We start from the raw sequence: 18,792 nt of genomic DNA, 5'->3' as shown, positions 1-18,792 counted from the left end.
AAACGACTCCAGTGAACATTCTGATGTTAGTAAGAGCAACTCAAACACCCAACTTCTGAGGGCAAGGAACACAGAATATGGCTTTTTACTAAAAGGATCTAACCATCTCAGCAAAGGCCTGGAGGTGCTCATCACCAGTTAATTGAAATTGGCTTTTGAAGAAATAAAAACACTTTCCATTCTGCATCTGGTCTATTCTGTATGTGATAGTTGAGGACTCTGGTCTGGCAGGTTTAGTAACCTGTTCACTCTGTCCTTGCTTATTAATATCAGGGCAGACTCATTTCTTAGTTCTCACTCCCAAGCAGTGTTTAGGGAACATTTGGAAGGTAAATATACCTGCCAGTTACTTTTAAGTATTATATTTTCTTTAAATGACATGCCTACGCCAAGATAGAAAAATTAGCCATAGTAAACAATGGGTATGTTTATCACATGGCTTCTTGTACCTCTAGGTCATTCAGAAAGGTGGTGTCAAACATTCTGACCATCCTTTAGGCTGGAGTGTGAGTTTCTTTTAATTTGTTTATGTATTTATGTATGTATATAATCTCAACACCCAACGTGGGGCTCGAACTCACAACGTGAAATCAAGAGTCACGTGCTCTTCCGACTGAGCCAGCCAGGCTCTCCGGAGTGTGAGTTTCTTGATGATGAAGATAACATATCTTCTCTTTTATCTCCCATGGAACACTGAATGTGCTTTGGCTGTGTTTGTTCTGCAAACTTTCGGTTGCTGCACTGGTGGGTATGGTATGGATTCATTTTAGTTCTGTGGTTTTCAAACTTGGGAATTTTTGAAAGGAGTGAAGGAGAGAACATTATTTGCTGTACCTCTTAAGTTACATTAAATGTGTAAGTTGAAACTTTTGATCATTTAAAATTCTTTCTGTTTTCATTATTGGTATGAGTATTGAGGAAGCAGCTGGATTTAAGTCATTCTTTTAGTTCATCTCCTGAGATAGAAAATTTGTCTTGTGACTTCTTTTTCACCTTGTAATTGACTTAGAATTGAATTGAGCGAAATGTAATTTGGATTGTCCAGATGTTAGACCTCCTATGTATCTAATACTTTTCCTTCATATCCTTACTCCTCTAGAACAGATCCTTTGTTGTATTTAGGATCAGGGACAGTTTAGAGAATATTAATAGGGTAATAAAAATTGCCCCAAAGCAAACATAAGGAAGAAATAGGAGTTGCCAGGATCTTCGTTGTTAATGACTGTTGTAGGAGCACAGTGGGCATGCTGTGAAGTTGGCAGGCTGCTGGTTCCTTTCTCAGTACTGGCACAATTTAGAAAATGTTACCTTAATGCAGTTGAACCTGTATGTAAATCATGTTCTTTTAAAAGTAAATAATTTTCTTAATGCCTTAGGAAACTCATTCAAAAGAATATTTTTGTAGTAAAGTTATTATTCCCAGCTTCTATGAAGTTATTTCCACTTTTTTTGTTATTTCTTAGATTGGGTCACAGTCATAGTGGACAGTTATACTCCGTTTCCCCATCCCCCTTTAACGTGGAATTACACTAAAAAGTCTTTTTTTTTTTTTTTTTAAGATTTTATTTATTTATTTGAGACAGAGAGAATGAGAGAGAGCGAGCACATGAGAGGGGGGAGGGTCAGAGGGAGAAGCAGGCCCCCTGCCGAGCAGGGAGCCCGATGCGGGACTCGATCCAGGGACTCCAGGATCATGACCTGAGCCGAAAGCAGTCGCTTAACCAACTGAGCCACCCAGGCGCCCTACACTAAAAAGTCTTTTATATAATGGACTCATTTTTCAATTTCTTTGTAGTCTGGACATCAACAGTATCCTACCTGCATGGTAATAGACTAAATAGTGTGGTGAGGGAAATATTTTGCCCCTCTCTATTGCCTTTTTTCCCCATTGATCTTTTTACTGACTTGTCTGCTTTCAGGATTCTAAGGGGGAAGTGTTTTTGGCCTAAGAGGTGAACTCTTAGGGTCCTGTTGAAGAAATGGGGATATGCACCCACTCAACTTCCTATTTACTGGTATCTTCATATGCCTAATGCCTTATTCCTCCTTTAAAGTGTGCCAGCATCTTTTGGAAGTCAGCTAAATCAATGAAGGAAATTATCCATTAGAGAGTTTGTTATAAAATATGTCTATAAAAGATTTATTAGTCTTTGAATAGATTTATGAAGTTATAATTATTAGGTTGTCATTTTGGAGTAAGTAGTTTTCAGTAAGATCAGTAATTTTATTAGTGTGTATTTTGCACTTAAATATTATTTTTCAAAAATGTAAAGTGGTTATCAAGTCTTGGCCCAAGACACTTTTCATTTTCAAAGAACCTAACGTTTCCTTATTTACTCTATTTTTCTGAGGAGTATTCCCAGCATGGCTCAGGGTTTTCCTACAGATAGGATTTATCACTTAATTCGGAGGAGAAAAATATCCATTGACTTCTTAAATCATTTTTCCACATTAGTAAAAGACTTTTGAAGTAGAAAAGCATTTTGCCCAGCCGCATAGGGTTACATGCTTTCATTCCCAGCCTTTATCCAGAGAAATCAAAGGAAATGATAGACAGGGATGAGTCTGTAGCTACTATAACTTGGCCTATTTAATGGTCTCTTTGTGGTAAGGGACTGTCACAAGTGCTGTTCAAACTCTAGATATATTTCTTTGGGTTTTTAAAAAATGTGTTTGGCCTCTCCTGGCATGTCTGTTGTCATTGGCCTGGTTTGTTGTCTCTTCCCCACCCCAGGAGAGTTGGGACACCTTTTCCTCCCTGGAGCAGGTTGGTGGCCGTGCACACCGTGGCAGAAGAACTCAGAGACTAGCATTCCCTGCCTTTGCTTCTCAGGCCCTTGCCCTGTCCCTCCACTGAGTTAACTTTGAGCAGCTGTCTTATCTCCGGAGAGTAAAGCATAATTGTGTTTTTAAGTTTCAAGGCGCTTTGGTCTCTTATCTTCCTGTGCATTCTGCTCCTCTCCTCAAAGTTAAACACGAACACATAATCAGCTTTCGGTGTGTATAGATAGTAGGGTTGGTAAATTCATTTCAGCATTTGTGGTATGCCTTTGTATTAGGTATTGGGTTTACATTTGATTTACGAAACAAATATTTATGCCTTTATATGCCAGGAACTTCTGTAGATATTGGCAGTATAGAACTTTTTACAAGTTCCTAACAGACAAACCATTGCTATAGCGTGTGTTACTTGCTTTAATAGCAACATGTAAAATGTGCCTGGGAACCACAGAATGTAAGAAACCGAAGTTTTAGGAAATCAGGAAGGCCTTAGGAATGTCAGTGATGAATGCAGAGGAAACAGCTTGTTTTGACATCTCTTCGGAGAAGCTTAGCATTGAAGAAGAGTAGAGAAGAGGGATTTTAGTAGGGGGAAGTTGGGTCAGGAAGGGTGTGTGTTTGTGTATATGTGTATTTAAAAAAAATGTCAGTGGGAAAAGGTTGAAGATGCAGGATGTGTCTTTTGTTCTTGGCTAGTTCCTATTATGGTTGCAAGATGGCTGCTACAAGTTCAAGTGTCAGAAGTCAGTGACGAAGTTCCTTGGAAGAGGACCTTTTTTTTCCCCCCCCCTGGGATGTCTCTTAAGTAAAACCTTTCCCAAAAGCCTCATAATACATGCCATCCTGACCCTCTCCTCTCTGTTCATGGGCTTACCATACCCAAATGAGTCAATATCAAGGAAAATGAGACCATTGTGATTAGCTTAAATGGGTCATTATTCATCTTAGTTGGGACTGGGATCTGCTTCCCCAGAAACACAGGGCCTCAGGTAGAAAGTAGATTTGTGAACGCAGTCAGGGTTTGGTTAGAAAATGAGATGATGAATGGTGTTGGGTGATCAGTATCATCCTTGCCTACTACTTAAGCCATCTCTACACACAGACACATACTTCTGAGTAGAAAAAGAAATGTGGTTGTCTTTGGATTTGGAATTTTAGGTGACTTCCCCCCCCCCTTTATCTTACTACATTTCCTACCATGATCAAGTCTTAACCTTTACAGTCAGATTAAATATTTTATTTAAAAATATTTAAAAATTTTAAAATGCCCATTTTACCAAAAAACTATGAAGGAATATATTTCTTTCAGTACTCTAACAGTTCTAAAGTTCTCTGTCATTTCTTAATATTTTCAGGGAAAGAGAATATATAATTATATTTTGTAGCTTCTGATTGTATCTATACCAAGAGAATCCCTCTCTCTCTTAATCTGCAGGGCATGTCCACCTTTGATATCTGTGGCTCTCCTGAGTGGTGAGGCTAGCTTGGCTTGAATAGAATGGTTGATTCGATAGAATGCCTGCTTGGATGGGCAGGATTCTTTGGAAACCAAACTCTTGAATTACAGGAGCATCTCGCTCTCTCTACACACACATTCCCCTAGTAGGAAGGAAAGTGGTCCCGTGGTCAGTTTGTTACTCTTTTCGGACTTCAAGAATAAGGCCACTTAAAGTTTAAATAGCGTTCTTCATGCTATGTGAAAGGCAAATAAATAAGTACATAAACACTTAGTGTTGTAAATTCACAAAGTAAAAATTAATTGCTAATAGTTTTTCCTATTTAATAATAACTAAGAGGCTGTGATATAGATAGTTAGGGTAGGGTTTTGAAATGGTATTAATTTTTTGGATAGAATTTAGAAAGACTATACTGCCAAAATAATTGCCTCAGGTAAAAAGCAATAGTTTTTACCTACTTAGTGTTCCTTAAATATTTGTACTGAGAAGTATTTCAGCTTTTTTTTTAATAGGCCTCATATTTACTTATTTGACAAAGTCTTGTAATTATTATCTTTGGGAAAGTGGCTATGAGGGCTTAGGTGGAAAGTCTACAGCTTGGATATCCCCATTTAGAAATGGTAATTTTGACTTCCAAGTTAACTTAATAAAATAACAAGAAAGGGATTTAAACATTTTAGTTTGCCTATGTATATTGAGATACTGTAGCACTGTGGTGGCTGTCAGGGATTAGTGGATCAGGTTGTTTTTAAATAAAGCATTACAGTTTCATACCCTACTTTAAAAAATTTCAGATTTGTGATTCATGCAATATTCTAATTGCTCCCCTATAATTGCTGCCTTATTTAATTAAAATTATTACTTAACTTTTTTAATCCTTTTTTTTTTTTTAACTCAAATTTATTATGAGTTGGAGCAAGATGATGTTTAAGGTTGGGAATTTGAAGGCACTTTTTTGTTGTTGTTGTTTGTCTCCCCCTCCCCCCCCAGTTACTTTGCATATTATATGTGTTAACTCTTAGACCTATGGTTATTTTGACCTTGATCTAGTTTTAGGACTTTCGCTTCCTCTAGGCAATCAGAAATAAATAATTTGGATCATGGTTATACTTTTTATAGTTTGAAAACAAAATGAGATATGAAGAATTTATAGTATTGCATTTGAATGTAGGACATGAACACTCAATACTCTGTATTGAAAATAAGTTTTAGTGAAATACCTCATAGCATTCTGTCCTTGAATTTTCCATAGATGGTCGAGTATAACTACAGACTTTGACTTTAGTTCAGCATGGTTTAATGTTAGACTCCTTTTAATGATATATGAGACTGTTTATGTAATCCAAGAAGTATTAATCAGAAATTAATTAACCAGTATTGAATAATAGAAGGAAATTTGCTATTCCTGAATGCCCTTTTAGTCTAACACTGTTCTCATCACACACAGGGTACTTGAGGCATTCCCCTCTATTCCTTATTCTTCCATCTCTTTTCACCTTCACCCCCCCGCCCCCCACCCCCGCCCAGAAAACCACACACACGTGCCACTGAGGTCGGTCATGCATGTGAGCTGAAGTGTACTATTTGGATTAGGGGGCAGAAGACCTCTCCAGCCTTTAAGTTACTGATCCCCCTCAGGGTTTCAGTTTCTGCATCTGTAACAGAAGTCGGGGAGCGGGTCCTATGGGATGAATGTGTTCTTTTAATTAGAAATGCTTTCGTTCTGTGCAGCTAGCAATTATCTTGAGCAGACTTTCCAGTTTTAATGTTTTCTTTTTACCTTGTTGAGATCTTAGGTTTACTAAATTTTTATTCTTCCAAGATTTAGGAGTCTCTGCATTTTGTAACTTAATTCTTGGGTGTGTAGAACCTTTTAGAATACAGTTTTCTATTGGTCATTTGCATAATGCTGGCAATAATAATGATAAAATATTAATGATCTTGTGCCAAACACTGTGCTATTAAATGCACCAAACCATCCGCTCCTTAGAGTAAGTGTTGCTGTTTTTCTTGTGGGAAACCTGAAGCATGAAGTCAGGTAGCTTACAGATCACACACCTGGTAATACTGGCGAAGCTCTAATTGTATCCTAGTACTGCTGTTCTTTCCAATATAATTCTGCTGGTAGTGTTAAAATAACCTAAACTGGCTTTTCTTTTGCATTTCATAATTCTGTGTGTTTGTTTAGCTCTTTATCCCCTTTAAAGTCCTTTGTGAGACAAAATAGGTTTAGGTTAGGAGCCTACCTACTTAAGTCTAATGGATGCACATTTGCCCTTGTTTAAATAGCTAGACCTGACTTGATGGATCCTTCACCCTTATTTTCCAGTAACAGAGTTCTCTTTTTCCACATTAAATCATCCTTTATTTTAGAGTCCTGTACAGTTTTCTTTATTCTTTCGTGATTACTGTGAAGGTGTCAGTGGAGGCTACTGTGTTATAGAGTTGCCCATGAACTTCACACGAAGTGACAAACCAGTGCCACTGATGACTGGAGGAAAAATCCATTATAAAAGAGGAAAAAGTATTTGGCATTCTTTGGAATTGACTCTTTGGGAGCCTTCAAGATAATTGAAATGTCAACTGCATTTTTAATGAAAACACATCTCATTTATAGTTGTCTATTTTAACATTTTTCTTTTTTAAATTTAAATTCAATTAGCCAACGTATAGTACATCGTTAGTTTTTGATATAATGTTCAATGAAATGGATAAAGATGAATATTATCTATGAAGCAGAATTAGGGGTGTGATGGGGTGAAAAGATGGGATGGCTTCATGATAAATCTTTCTGTATTTTTTAAATCAAAAACAAGTATTACTTTGACTAAGTACATAAACTTAAAAGAGATTTAAATAGTAAACAAAAATATTAAAATTTAGTTAAGTCTAAATTGTTGATGACTTGGTTGTGAGCCTTGTATTTTTTGAAGATTTTCCAAATAGAAAAGAAATTTGATAAAGAGGAAAATCAACCTTAGCATAGTACCCTCCAGTTCTAGCTATGTCAGTGTAAATGGTAGATATTCATCTTTTCTGATGGCTGAGTAATACTCCATTATATATATGAACCACATCTTCTTTATCCATTCATTTTCTGATTATAAAGTAATATGTATTTATAGTTAAGAATTTGAATGCAGAAACAAATTACCTGGATGTAACCACTGTTAATATTTTGACATACATTCTAACTAGAGATGGGGGAACCAAGGTTTCTTTTGGACGTGTTAATGTGAGTATGAAGTTCAAGAGAGTTGTTGATATTAGACCAAATATAATTAAGAGAGTGTACAGTAGGTCCATGAGTGATCCTATCCTTGCTTTGGGTCTGAATGAGTTCATCTAGGAAATGTGTGCAGAGAAGAGGAGAGATCTGAGGACTAAGCCCTGGGCGCTCCAGCATTTAGAGATTTAGAAGAGGAGGATAATTCATCAAAGAAAATTGACAGATGGCTGCCAATAAGGTAGGAAATCAGGATTATGGTATCCTGGAAGCCAAGTGAAGAAAGGATTTCAGGGAGAGAATGATCAACCTGTTGAATGTTGCTGAGGTGCTATATAAGAAGACTGAAAATTTGCCATTTAGCAGTGGTTTCCATAGAATGGAGGGGGAAAGGCCTGGTTTTAGTGGGCCCAAGTGAAATTGGGAAGAGAGGGAAGTGAAAATAGTGTGGATGTAAATGGCTCTTTAGGGGAGTTCTATGAAGGGGAGCAGAGAATTTTATTGTAGATAGAAGGGTATTGGGAGAAGAGCCATTAGAGTATGTTTTGTGTGATAATGCAAATGCTGTGTATTCATTTTTTTTTTTTTTTCTTGGTGAGACTGCAGAAATTTGTCAATTTTACCGGTCTTCTCAAAGCATCGGCTCATGGTTTCACTTATCAATTCTACCAAAAGCAAATGCAAAATTTTATTATGTGACTAGTTTTCCTGGTGGAAATAAAATAAATTTCATCAGATTTTGTAAGGTTCTAGTGGTTTGGCCGTTCAACAGTTCGTTTCTTTAAAAGATACCCTCAATTTTTTTTAAAGAATCTATATCAATTGGTATCGCTGTCAGTATAAAATATTAAACCGTATGTATAACATTGATCCCAAATAAGAAATCTTACTATATTTCTTTACCCTCCCTTCTCCTAGTTTTGTCAAAATATTGTAAAATGTTAGTTAAAGGTTGATTTTCCTCTTTATCAAATTTCTTTTCTATTTGGAAAATCTTCAAAAAATACAAGGCTCACAACCAAGTCATCAACAATTTAGACTTAACTAAATTTTAATATTTTTGTTTACTATTTAAATCTCTTTTAAGTTTATGTACTTAGTCAAAGTAATACTTGTTTTTGATTTAAAAAATACAGAAAGATTTATCATGAAGCCATCCCATCTTTTCACCCCATCATACCCCTAATTCTGCTTCATAGATAATATTCATCTTTATCCATTTCTGCTATTTAATTTTTTGGTAGTTACCTATCTCTAAGATGTTTAGACTTCAGTTTATTTATGAACCTAAGACATTGTTGACTTCCTTTTACTATGGATATTGATTTTGTTGCTTCTATCATCACCTGTATTTATACCCACCTGTATTTATAATCTATTATTTCATTTCTGTTCTTGATCACCTCCACAGCCCCCAAATTTATTTTATTTTTTTAATTTGGCCTCATTAATCTAAGGAAGTACCTCTTTTTTTTTTTGAAGTATCTTTTGAGTCAACATTATAAGTCAGATAGAAATACCAGTTTTCCTTTCAGTTCTCTCTGATTCCATCTCCCAGCCTGTTCATTTTACTTTCATTTTGTCGAGATTAATAATGTCTATATCCCATTTTATAGCTGTAATTAAGTCTTCCATTATTTGTCTATTCTGAAAGTTGAAACCAATTAACAGTGTCCATATTATTATACCTGTGTCAATACTGGGCCTTGGAAAGCTAAGTAGTGTGCTATTACACTTCTTTAACTAGAGTTTCAGTGTCGCCTTATGCCACTCAAAAAAACCTTTCTAGCATCAGATTCAAATAATAGCTAACAATTAATTATTGAGCATTCATTATGTGCCAGGCACGGTTCTGAAAACATTGTTTTCATTTGATCCTCCTAACAGAAAGTAGTATTCTTGTCCCTACTTTACCAAAAAATAAAGGAAATGTCAGAGAGATATAAACTACCTTGCTTCACTAGCAGGGTTTGTCATCAAACTATAAAATGCTCTTCTGTGCTGTCCACCCTAGTGATCTCTAGAGCACATAGGCGCTATGTTTGTGTGGTTCTGACAGTGCCCTCTGATAACTCCTCTATGCCCTTCTTACCTACAGCCCCTGGTTTTGGGATCCTAGGATGTCTTGGGTGAATACTTAGAAAGTGGTGTAGGAATGAAGCGTGCCCTTGGAGGAGGCTGAGTGAGTTTGGGAGTTTCACTCTTTGAGGAATTTTGGGGAATTTTCACTCTGCTTTTTCTCCCTTCGAATTTCTTATATGAGCCCTAAGTTAACTGGGGTAGTAACTACTACACCTCCTTTTCTGCGCATCAATTGCTCATCTTAGAAAACCTACAGTTAACATAATATTTAATTGGTGAAATATCAAAAACTTACCTTATAAGGGAATAAGGCAAGAATGCCGGCTCTCACCACTGTCACTATTCAGTTATTGCAATAAGGGAAGAAAGAGAAGTAAGTGTAAAGATGAGAAAGAAGTAAAACTGTCTCTGCAGATGACATGATTATGTACCTGGAGAATCCTAAGGAATCTGCAAAGCAACTATAAGACCTAATAAGTGAATTAATAAGTAAGATTGCAGAATTCAAGGTTAATATTTCAATATTTAAAAAAATTGATTTTATGTTTACATTGTAGCAGCAGAAAACCAGAAAATGAAGTTTAACAAACAAATTCACTTATAGTAACTACAAAAAAAAACCCCATAAACTAGTTAGGAATAAATTTAACAAAAGATATGCAAGACCTCTTTACTAAAAATACCGGAATAATGCTGAAAGAAGATCTAAGTAAATGGGAAGATTTGCCATGTTGGTGCATGAGAAGATTCAATTTAGATTTTGGTTCTCCCCAAATGGGTATATAGGGTCACTGCAATCCTAATAAAAATTCTACTGGCTTTTACAACTCAATAAGAAAGCAGCCCAGTAAACATGAGCAGAAAAATTGGACAGATATTTCACAAAAGAAGATATCCAAATGGCCAATAAGCACATAAAAAAATGCTCAACATCAGTGGCCATCAGGAAATGCAAATTAAAACCATAGTGGGATAACACGGTACCTCTATTAGGGTAGCTAAGATTAAAAGACTGAATACCAAGGATTGCTGAGAATGTGGAGCAGCTGGACTTGTTATATACTGCTCGTAGCAGTCCAAAATGATACAGTTGCTTTGGAAAACTCTTCAGTAATTTCTGAAAAGTTAAACATAAACCTACCATATCACTCAGCTCTTCTACCCCTAGGTATTTATTTACCCAAGAGAAACGAAGTAAATGTCCATCTGGATGTTCACAGAAGCTTTATGACAGTAGTCCCAAACTGGAAGCAATGCAGTTGTGCCCATCTTTGTTAGAATAGTCCATCAGTAGTTAAATGGATACACAAATAGTGATAGAGTGATACGAGGGAATATTATTCAGCAATAGAGAACATCTGATGTATGCAGTATGAATGTCATTAAGCTGAATGAAAGAAGCCTGAAGCTAGAGGACATAATGCGTGATTCCATTTATATAAAAATCATAGAAAATGCATGCTAATCTACAGTGACATCAAGCAAAGCATTGGTTACCTGGAGCTAGGGCAACAGGGAAGGAGAGACCAAAAAGGAGATGTGGAATTTTGAGTCATGAAATTTCTACATCTTTTTAAAAAATTTCTATATCTTGATCTTGGCTTCATGCACAGTATGCAAGTGTCAAAACTCATTGAATTGTGTACTTTAAATAGTGCAGTTCTGTGTAAGTCATACCTCAGTGTTGATACAGAAAGTAGTGACTGACAAGTGCATGATAAAAAATATGTATTCAGTAAATTAGTTTTATTGGTGTGGGCCAATTCTAGTTGCTAGTTCATATTTTATAACATGATCTAATTCAGTTGAGATAGAACAATCCTATTAAGGATCAAGTAGCTGCCAAATATGTTAAGCAGATAAAAGACTCCTTTGTTTCTTAAATTCTTTTCAGTTGAGAAGGTATAATAGTGGAATCCGTTATTCTTGTTTTGGTTCTTGAGCTCAGGTTTATTCCCTTCCAGGCTATCTTAAACGTGGTACCCAGAATTATCAAAGCTGGATTTGTTGACTTGGGAAGTAAAAAACCTTTTGTTTCTGACCTCTTAGTTGGTGAGTCTGTAAATAAGGTCTTCAAACTTCTCTAACCATTCAGACTTCTCCCCTCTATGTTTAGCTTTATCATTTCAGATATGGAATTAGACCAAGTAAATATAATAAAAGATCCATGATTAAATGCATAATTTTTTTTTTTTAAAGATTTTATTTATTTGAGAGAGAGAGACACAGCAAGAGAGGGAACACAAGCAGAGGGGGTGGAAGAGGGAGAAGCAGGCTTCCCACCGAGCAGGGAGCCCGATGTGGGGCTCGATCCCAGGACTCTGGGATCATGACCTGAGCCGAAGGCAGACGCTTAACGACTGAGCCACCCAGGCGCCCCTAAATGCATAATTTTTAATATGAGGAAGAATAAGTGGAAAAAAGTCCAACTTTCCCTGTATGGAAGCAGGGAATGAACCATGAGCTGCAAAAATTGTAATGATTTGCTCACCTTCTCCATTCTCCACATCTCATTTTAAGAAAGATGTGGCATTTTTCGTCACATAGTTTTAACATAGATTTCCAAGTCATTCCCATATGTTGTTGTAAAATTCCTCTAAAAACAATGTCCTTGTTTTTGGTGCTTTTGTAAGGTCTTCTGCTACTTAATTTAAATTTTTGTTTTGTTTTCTATTTTCTTTTTTTTTTTTTTTAAAGATTTTATTTATTTATTTGACAGAGAGAGACACAGCGAGAGAGGGAACACAAGCAAGGGGAGTGGGAGAGGGAGAAGCAGGCTCCCCGCAGAGCAGGGAGCCCGATGCGGGACTCGATCCCAGGACTGTGGGATCATGACCTGAGCTGAAGGCAGTCGCTTAACCAAGTGAGCCACCCAGGCGCCCTTGTTTTCTATTTTCACTCAGCTTTTTTGATCTATACATTTATGTACCTCATCTAGTCATACTTAGGATTTTTTCATAAGAGTAATGGATTTAGAAAATGTGATTCTCAGATTCTTTTAAAAAATATTTATTTATTTGACAGAGAGAGACCGCGAGAGAGGGAACACAAGCAGGGGGAGTGAGAGAGGGAGAAGCAGGCTTCCTGCTGAGCAGGGAGCCCGATGTGGGGTTTGATCCCAGGACTCTGGGATCATGACCTGAGCCGAAGGCAGACACTTAACGACTGAGCCACCCAGGCACCCTCAGATATGATGTTTAAACAAGTATGATATTTAAGATCTGCAGAAACTTAAAGAAAATAGCAAATCTTGGTCACTGAGTTATTCTTCCTGGCTCTTCCTGGCAGGTGATTCAGGTCTGAGAATATAGGGAAGAATGTAGACTTAAATTGTCTCTGATTTAAATTCCCACAGACTTTTTGATGTTAAGGTTCTTTCAAGATTGGCAATAGTAGCAAGAAAAGCCCTTCTTTTTATTTTATTTATTTATTTATTTATTTATTTAATTAATTTATTTAATCACCATACATTACATAATTAGTTTTTGATGTACTGTTTCCTGATTCATTGTTTGCATGTAACACCCAGTGCTCCATGCAGAACGTGCCTCCATAATACCCATCACCAGGCTAACCCATCCCCCCACCCCCTCCCCTCCAGAACCCTCAGTTTGTTTCTCATGGTCCATAGTCTCTCATGGTTCGTCTCCCCCTCCGATTTCCCCCCTTCATTTTCCCTTCCTACTATCTTCTTTTTTCCAACATATAATGTATTATTTGTTTCAGAGGTACAGGTCTGTGATTCAACCTTCTTACACAATTCACAGTGCTCACCATAGCACATACACTCCCCAATGTCTGTCACCCAGCTGCCCCATCCCTCCCACCCCCACCACTCCAGCAACCCTCAGTTTGTTTCCTGAGATTAAGAATTCCTCATATCAGTGAGGTCATATGATACATGTCTTTTTCTGATTGCTTATTTCGCTCAGCATAGTACCCTCCAATTCCATCCACGTCATTGCAAATAAGCCCTTTTTAAAAAGACGCTTTTCCATGAGCATCTCTACCTTATATTAAAAACAAACTTACTTATGTATTTATGCTTTTATATAAATATATATACAGACTCAGAAAGGAAAGACAAAGAAAGGTGTACACACACGATATTGTTGGGTCTTTGCCATCTACTTGAACAGTGGAAGATAAGGTGCACCTAACTTCAGAAGAACACTCAAACTCTGGGTATCTTGGGTAAATTGTAACAGAAACTGGCTTAGGGGAGCTTGAAGCTTAGGAGGGAGCCGAGAAGGATGGTGTGCTATGAGGAATTTTCCTGTCTTTTGAGCCATTAAAGACCCTGACCTGAAACTGAGTGAGGCAAAGTAATTGACAGGGTGATGGCGTTGGTAGTGGGCAGAAGCAATAAGGAGGAAAAGGTAGACATACCGAATGGCCACTAGAGGGAAGGGGAAGGCAGTTCTAAGGAATTCTTTCAGGCTGCAGATGGAGAGTATTGCTTTTATATAAAGGCCAACTCAGTTGCCCATTGTGCCATATTGGATGTCCAACTAATGCCTATCTACACACATAGACACATGCGCGTGGATGCACGCACACACACATACACATCCCCTTGGCTAACAACTATTTTGGAAATCATTGTTTTCATTAATTGAATATTACAGTTAAATGAGAATTGACAGGAAGTAGTTTTTGTTTGAAGACTTATTGCAAATAAATACATTTAGGAATGTTCACATTCCTTTGTAAATTGATTATAATGATCATTGTCATCTCTTTTGTCCCAAGGCATCATTTTCATTTTGAACATCTATAGATTATGTTCTTGAATGTAGGGACTGTCTTTTCTGTTTTCATGCACTAAATCTGTTGGGTAGCTCAGGTATACACTTGTAGAAAGGACATTTGTCATTGTTCGGTGAAGATAAAGAATGTTTGGATGATAGTTTTTTTTCTTTTAAGTGATTCCTTGGTGTTAGGTTATTTTGTGTGCCCTTCTACATTGATAATTAAAACAAGCCAAAGTTCTGTGAGACTTGAGGGAAACAAAATTCCAGCTCTTGTATGTGTGGAACTTCATCCTCATAGTTACTTTCTGAATTTTTATTATGAAGCATTGTACTTGGCCCATGATCAGATATTCATCTTAGGCTCTTAAAAGTTTTCTTTTTTTAAAGTAAATTATCCTTTAAGTTATGAAAATGTGATGAAGCCATAGCATCTTGTTTATTTTCTTTATTGTTTTGAAAGCAAAAACATCAACTGGTAACTATGGAAACTAAATTGTATATGTTGAGTAGAGAACAGAAGTTATTTCCAAATCGAAGTACAGGAAGCTTTAAAATGCTTGTTCATCCTTTATCAGCATTACTGAATGAATCAGCAAGTTACAAAGGTCAGCAAACCTTTATTTTGAATTACAACAATAGCATATATTTCCAAGAATATAGAAAAATGCAGGTGTGATGTAGGAATCTAAATTTGGTGTTGATAAATTAAGAGAATTTTAAATCTGGAAGGTTCCTTGGGTGGTGGTGTATTTTACCTTTTAGGTTTGAGAAATGTTAGAAGGTCACTGACAAGATGTTAGAAGGATGTGTGCCAGTCTTTAGTCATTATGTTATTGGGTGAAAATGGATAAGTGACCACTTAGATGGTTTTCAGAATTAGGAAAATTGATTTTCACATTAACTTTCGGTAGTACCCCATGCTGATGAGGCCAAGGTCATGGTGTCTTTGTTCATGCAAGTCAGTTGTACTGGCTTTGATTATAGTTGCCAAGTCTTGTTCTTCTTTGGCCAGTTGTCTTGCAGATACGTTTTTGGCTCTCAGAGGTAGGCTCCCTTTTGCTGCTCCTGACTCTGGGAAAGCTATCCAAGGACTTTCCTCTGAGTGCTTGGCTTAGTGGCATTGTTCCTATATATACCAGAATAGCTGATTGCACTGTTTGGAAGAAAATGTAGATGATCTACATTTTGGATTTGTAGTAAATATGTGAAGTCATTCATTCAGAAGCAAGTTCCTGCATTGAGTCAGGTACGGTTATGTTATGTGCTTGAGTTATGGCAGAAAACAAGTCAGATGAGATTTTGACATTTAAGCTGAGACCTAAAAGGTGAGTAGTTAGTCAGCTGAGGAGTAGAAGTACAGTTACCAGGCACAGTGTGTTCAAAATCCCTGAGGTCGAGAGGAGCTTGGTTCCCTGGGGCAGGAAGAAAGGATGGTGAGGCTAGAGAATAGCAAGAGAGGGAGACAGAAGCTCAAGGCTGGATTAATGCAGGTCTGGAGGATAGGCTAAAGATTCAAAATTGATCATAAGAAATTTGGAAGACAGTGTTGGGTTTCGGCAAGGGAGAAATCACTTTGATGTGGGAGAATAATTTGGAGGGGATCTAGAGGGGCTTGAGGGGGATGAAGCTTTTGTTATTATTAAAATTATTAAGAGCAGCTGATATTTTCCTGTTTGTTTGCTATAGGCCAGGCACTATTCTAACCCATTTACCCTCATTGTCCATGTATACCTCATGACAATCCAGTGAGGTGCTGTTGTTACCCTTATTTTACAGGTGAGGAAACCAAGACCTGGCAAGGTTAAGCAGCTTGCCCAAAGGTCATATAGCTAGGTAATGGCAGAGCTGGGATTTGAACCTAGGATAGTGTGTGATTCCAGACCCTGTGTGTTAGCCACTGGGCTGTTTTCCATGCGTGAGGTGATGGTCCATTAGTGGCTCTTGAAATTGAGTGAATCACAACTGGAATTTTTTTTTTTTTTTAAATAGAACAGAGTAGAAATTAGAATACTTTGCACTAGTAAGGATAGAATATTGATATGTGAAACCTAGTTTCACTTTTTATTTAATATGTTTGTACATGGGTATGCTTAGAAGCCATTACAAAAGGCTGAGCAGCATTTGCCTAGACAAGAGCCAGTGACGTCTTAGACCAGAATTGTGGCAGGGCAGACGGAGAGAAGTGGGTCACCGTGTGTAGAGGCAGAGGTAGGAGGTCCCAATGAGAGATTGCATGCAGCGGCTGAAGGAGGTGTCGCGATGGGTCCCAGGATTCCGGTGCGGGGAGCAAGATGAGTCATGGCATCCATATGCTCAGTCCACTTGAGTGAGACACTTCTTGGGTCCTCTTGAGTGGCTGTTTGTTGTACTACCTGGGTCTCTGGCTTCTCTCAGCTGCAGCTGGGGCTTGAGGTTGGCATGTCACCCAAATCTGTATCTCACAGCAAATCTGTAAGCTGGCTGTGAACTTACGGTCTGTCACCCCAAATGCCTAAACTGGAGGGCTGAGCCAAGAATAAATTCTTTCTGGAATTCGAGGTGATAGTGAGGATACACATGTGGGCTGACGGCAGCTCTAAAGTGAAGGTATGGGAACTGTTTTTGCTGTAGTTTTCTTGAGAATCAGAGTACTTTTAGATTGCAGTGTTGAAGAGTCCAGAGTCCTCTTTTTGAAGTTCAGGTCCAGTTCATTTGCTCCTGGTGACCTGGGAAGCCCATTTCCCTATTTTCATGCACAACCTTTTAGTAATACCTGGCTCCCCACAGTACTGCAGTGACTTTCTGTACTGTGTGTTCAGCAGCTACTAACTGGAGACAAATATGGAGTAGTCAGGTGCTTGGTACAAATCCTCATTCTTCGTCTTACTGGGTTTTTGACCACAGCCAAGATACTTCTTACTGAGCCTCAGTTTCCTTATCTGTAAGGTTGGGATGATACAAGAGCATCCATGTCATGGGGCTATGGTGAAGAGTAGGTAAGATAAGCTGTGTCAGCACCTCAGGCCAGTGCCTCATACAGAATAATAGCTTAGTGAATATTTGCTGTTAGTTGTTAGTGTTTTTTAGGGTAGTTTCTCGAGAGACTTAAGCATATTTATGAGCAAAGTCTAATGGGAAGAAGCTAGCATAGAGAGTTTGGACATACGTGAGAAGAGAGTGTTAAGAGAAGGTCCTGGATTCCAGAGAAGCAAGGATGGTATAAGGTCAAGAGCAGACATTGAGGACTGTTTTCAATAGGAGAGGGAACCTGTGGAGGTGGTGTGGGGGGGGAGGTAATATTTTCTGAGATTGGATAACTTGTGAGAATAGTGGGCTACTCGGAAGGCTGTTGTGGAGAACAGGCTATCAGGGCACACAAAAGAACTGATGAACAGTGCTGAGACCATGAATTTATAGTGACACCAGCCTGTGTGTGTTTATAGTTTTGCCTGGCTATGCGGTGTTTGGCAGAACGAAGAGATATTAGAGTAAGATTAGTCTAGTTTTAAGGGTTTGCAAGGCAGATGCCAGAAAAGAATGGAGAGACTGAGGACTTGGGTGCAGGGACAGAGAAAGGTAAGCTTTTGAGTCTGGCTTGGCTGGGGAAGGTGTACATAGTCTTAGAGAAAAGTGGAGGGCAGAGTGGTGTGTGGTACCACATAGACAGGGTACATGATCTCTTTGAATGATGGTTTCTTACTATTCCTAACATTAATTCCTTGTGTTGGTAACTGAAATATTAAGACAAATTGCTAAAGGGAATTTACTCTTTCGAGTGGGCACAACCCAAAAGTTAATTCAGTTCTAGTACCTAATTTTGAAGTTGCCATGATTTTATGTGGTGTGCTGAATCAGTGAATGATAGGTTGTGAGCCTTAACCTAGGGTAGAGTTTAGCCACATAATGAGACATTTTATTTTCATTGACTCCTTCTGAGGAACTTAACATTTTAGCTATATTGAGCACTTCAAAGATAAACACCTAAGTAGGATAGAATTTATAAATGCATTTCATGTGTTTGTGACTAAAACAGCCTGTCTTTGAGGCAGAAGTCACCCGTGATCTGGGCCTGGTGTGCCTGAACTTTAGTAGTCCTCTTGTCTCCTTTCATTTTTGTTTGGAGTGTAATGAATCTGGAAACAATAACATTTATTTAGTCACTGAACTTTTGAGGACCTTCTTGTTTCAGGCAGTGAGTTAGTTCAGAAGAACAAAAGTGAATGACAGGGATGATACCTGTGAGGAGTTTCTCAGCCTGATCATCATGCCACAGAGGGGTATGCACACACTCCTTGGGGGTGCTCACCACTGGCCATTATACTCTGAAAGAAAATACTAGAACTTCGGGCGCCTGGGTGGCTCAGTCGGTTAAGCGACTGCCTTCGGCTCAGGTCATGATCCTGGAGTCCCGGGATCAAGTCCCACATCAGGCTCCCTGCTCCGCGGGGAGTCTGCTTCTCCCTCTCCCCCTCCCCCTGCTTGTGTTCCCTCTCTTGCTATGTCTCTCTCTGTC

General features: G+C 38.1%; 1 protein-coding gene across 2 annotated transcripts in view; it reads left to right on the top strand.

Annotated features, from left to right (window-relative positions):
* BACH1 (BTB domain and CNC homolog 1) overlaps positions 1-18,792 on the top strand; it is a 44,085-nt gene that overhangs the window by 3,908 nt on the left and 21,385 nt on the right. Inside the window, exon 1 of one of the 2 annotated variants that reach the window (XM_021678089.1) lies at positions 7,648-7,705. The exons of the other annotated variant lie outside the window; for it this stretch is intronic. The gene's annotated coding sequence lies outside the window, so the exon portion shown is untranslated. Of the gene's footprint in view, positions 1-7,647; positions 7,706-18,792 lie in introns of those variants that run through there. 2 annotated transcript variants of the gene reach the window in all.

Source organism: Neomonachus schauinslandi, chromosome 1 (genome assembly GCF_002201575.2).
Source record: "Neomonachus schauinslandi chromosome 1, ASM220157v2, whole genome shotgun sequence".
Taxonomy (NCBI): domain Eukaryota; kingdom Metazoa; phylum Chordata; class Mammalia; order Carnivora; family Phocidae; genus Neomonachus; species Neomonachus schauinslandi.
Note: the sequence above shows the minus strand (reverse complement) of the source record. Positions and strands in the feature narration are given on the sequence as shown.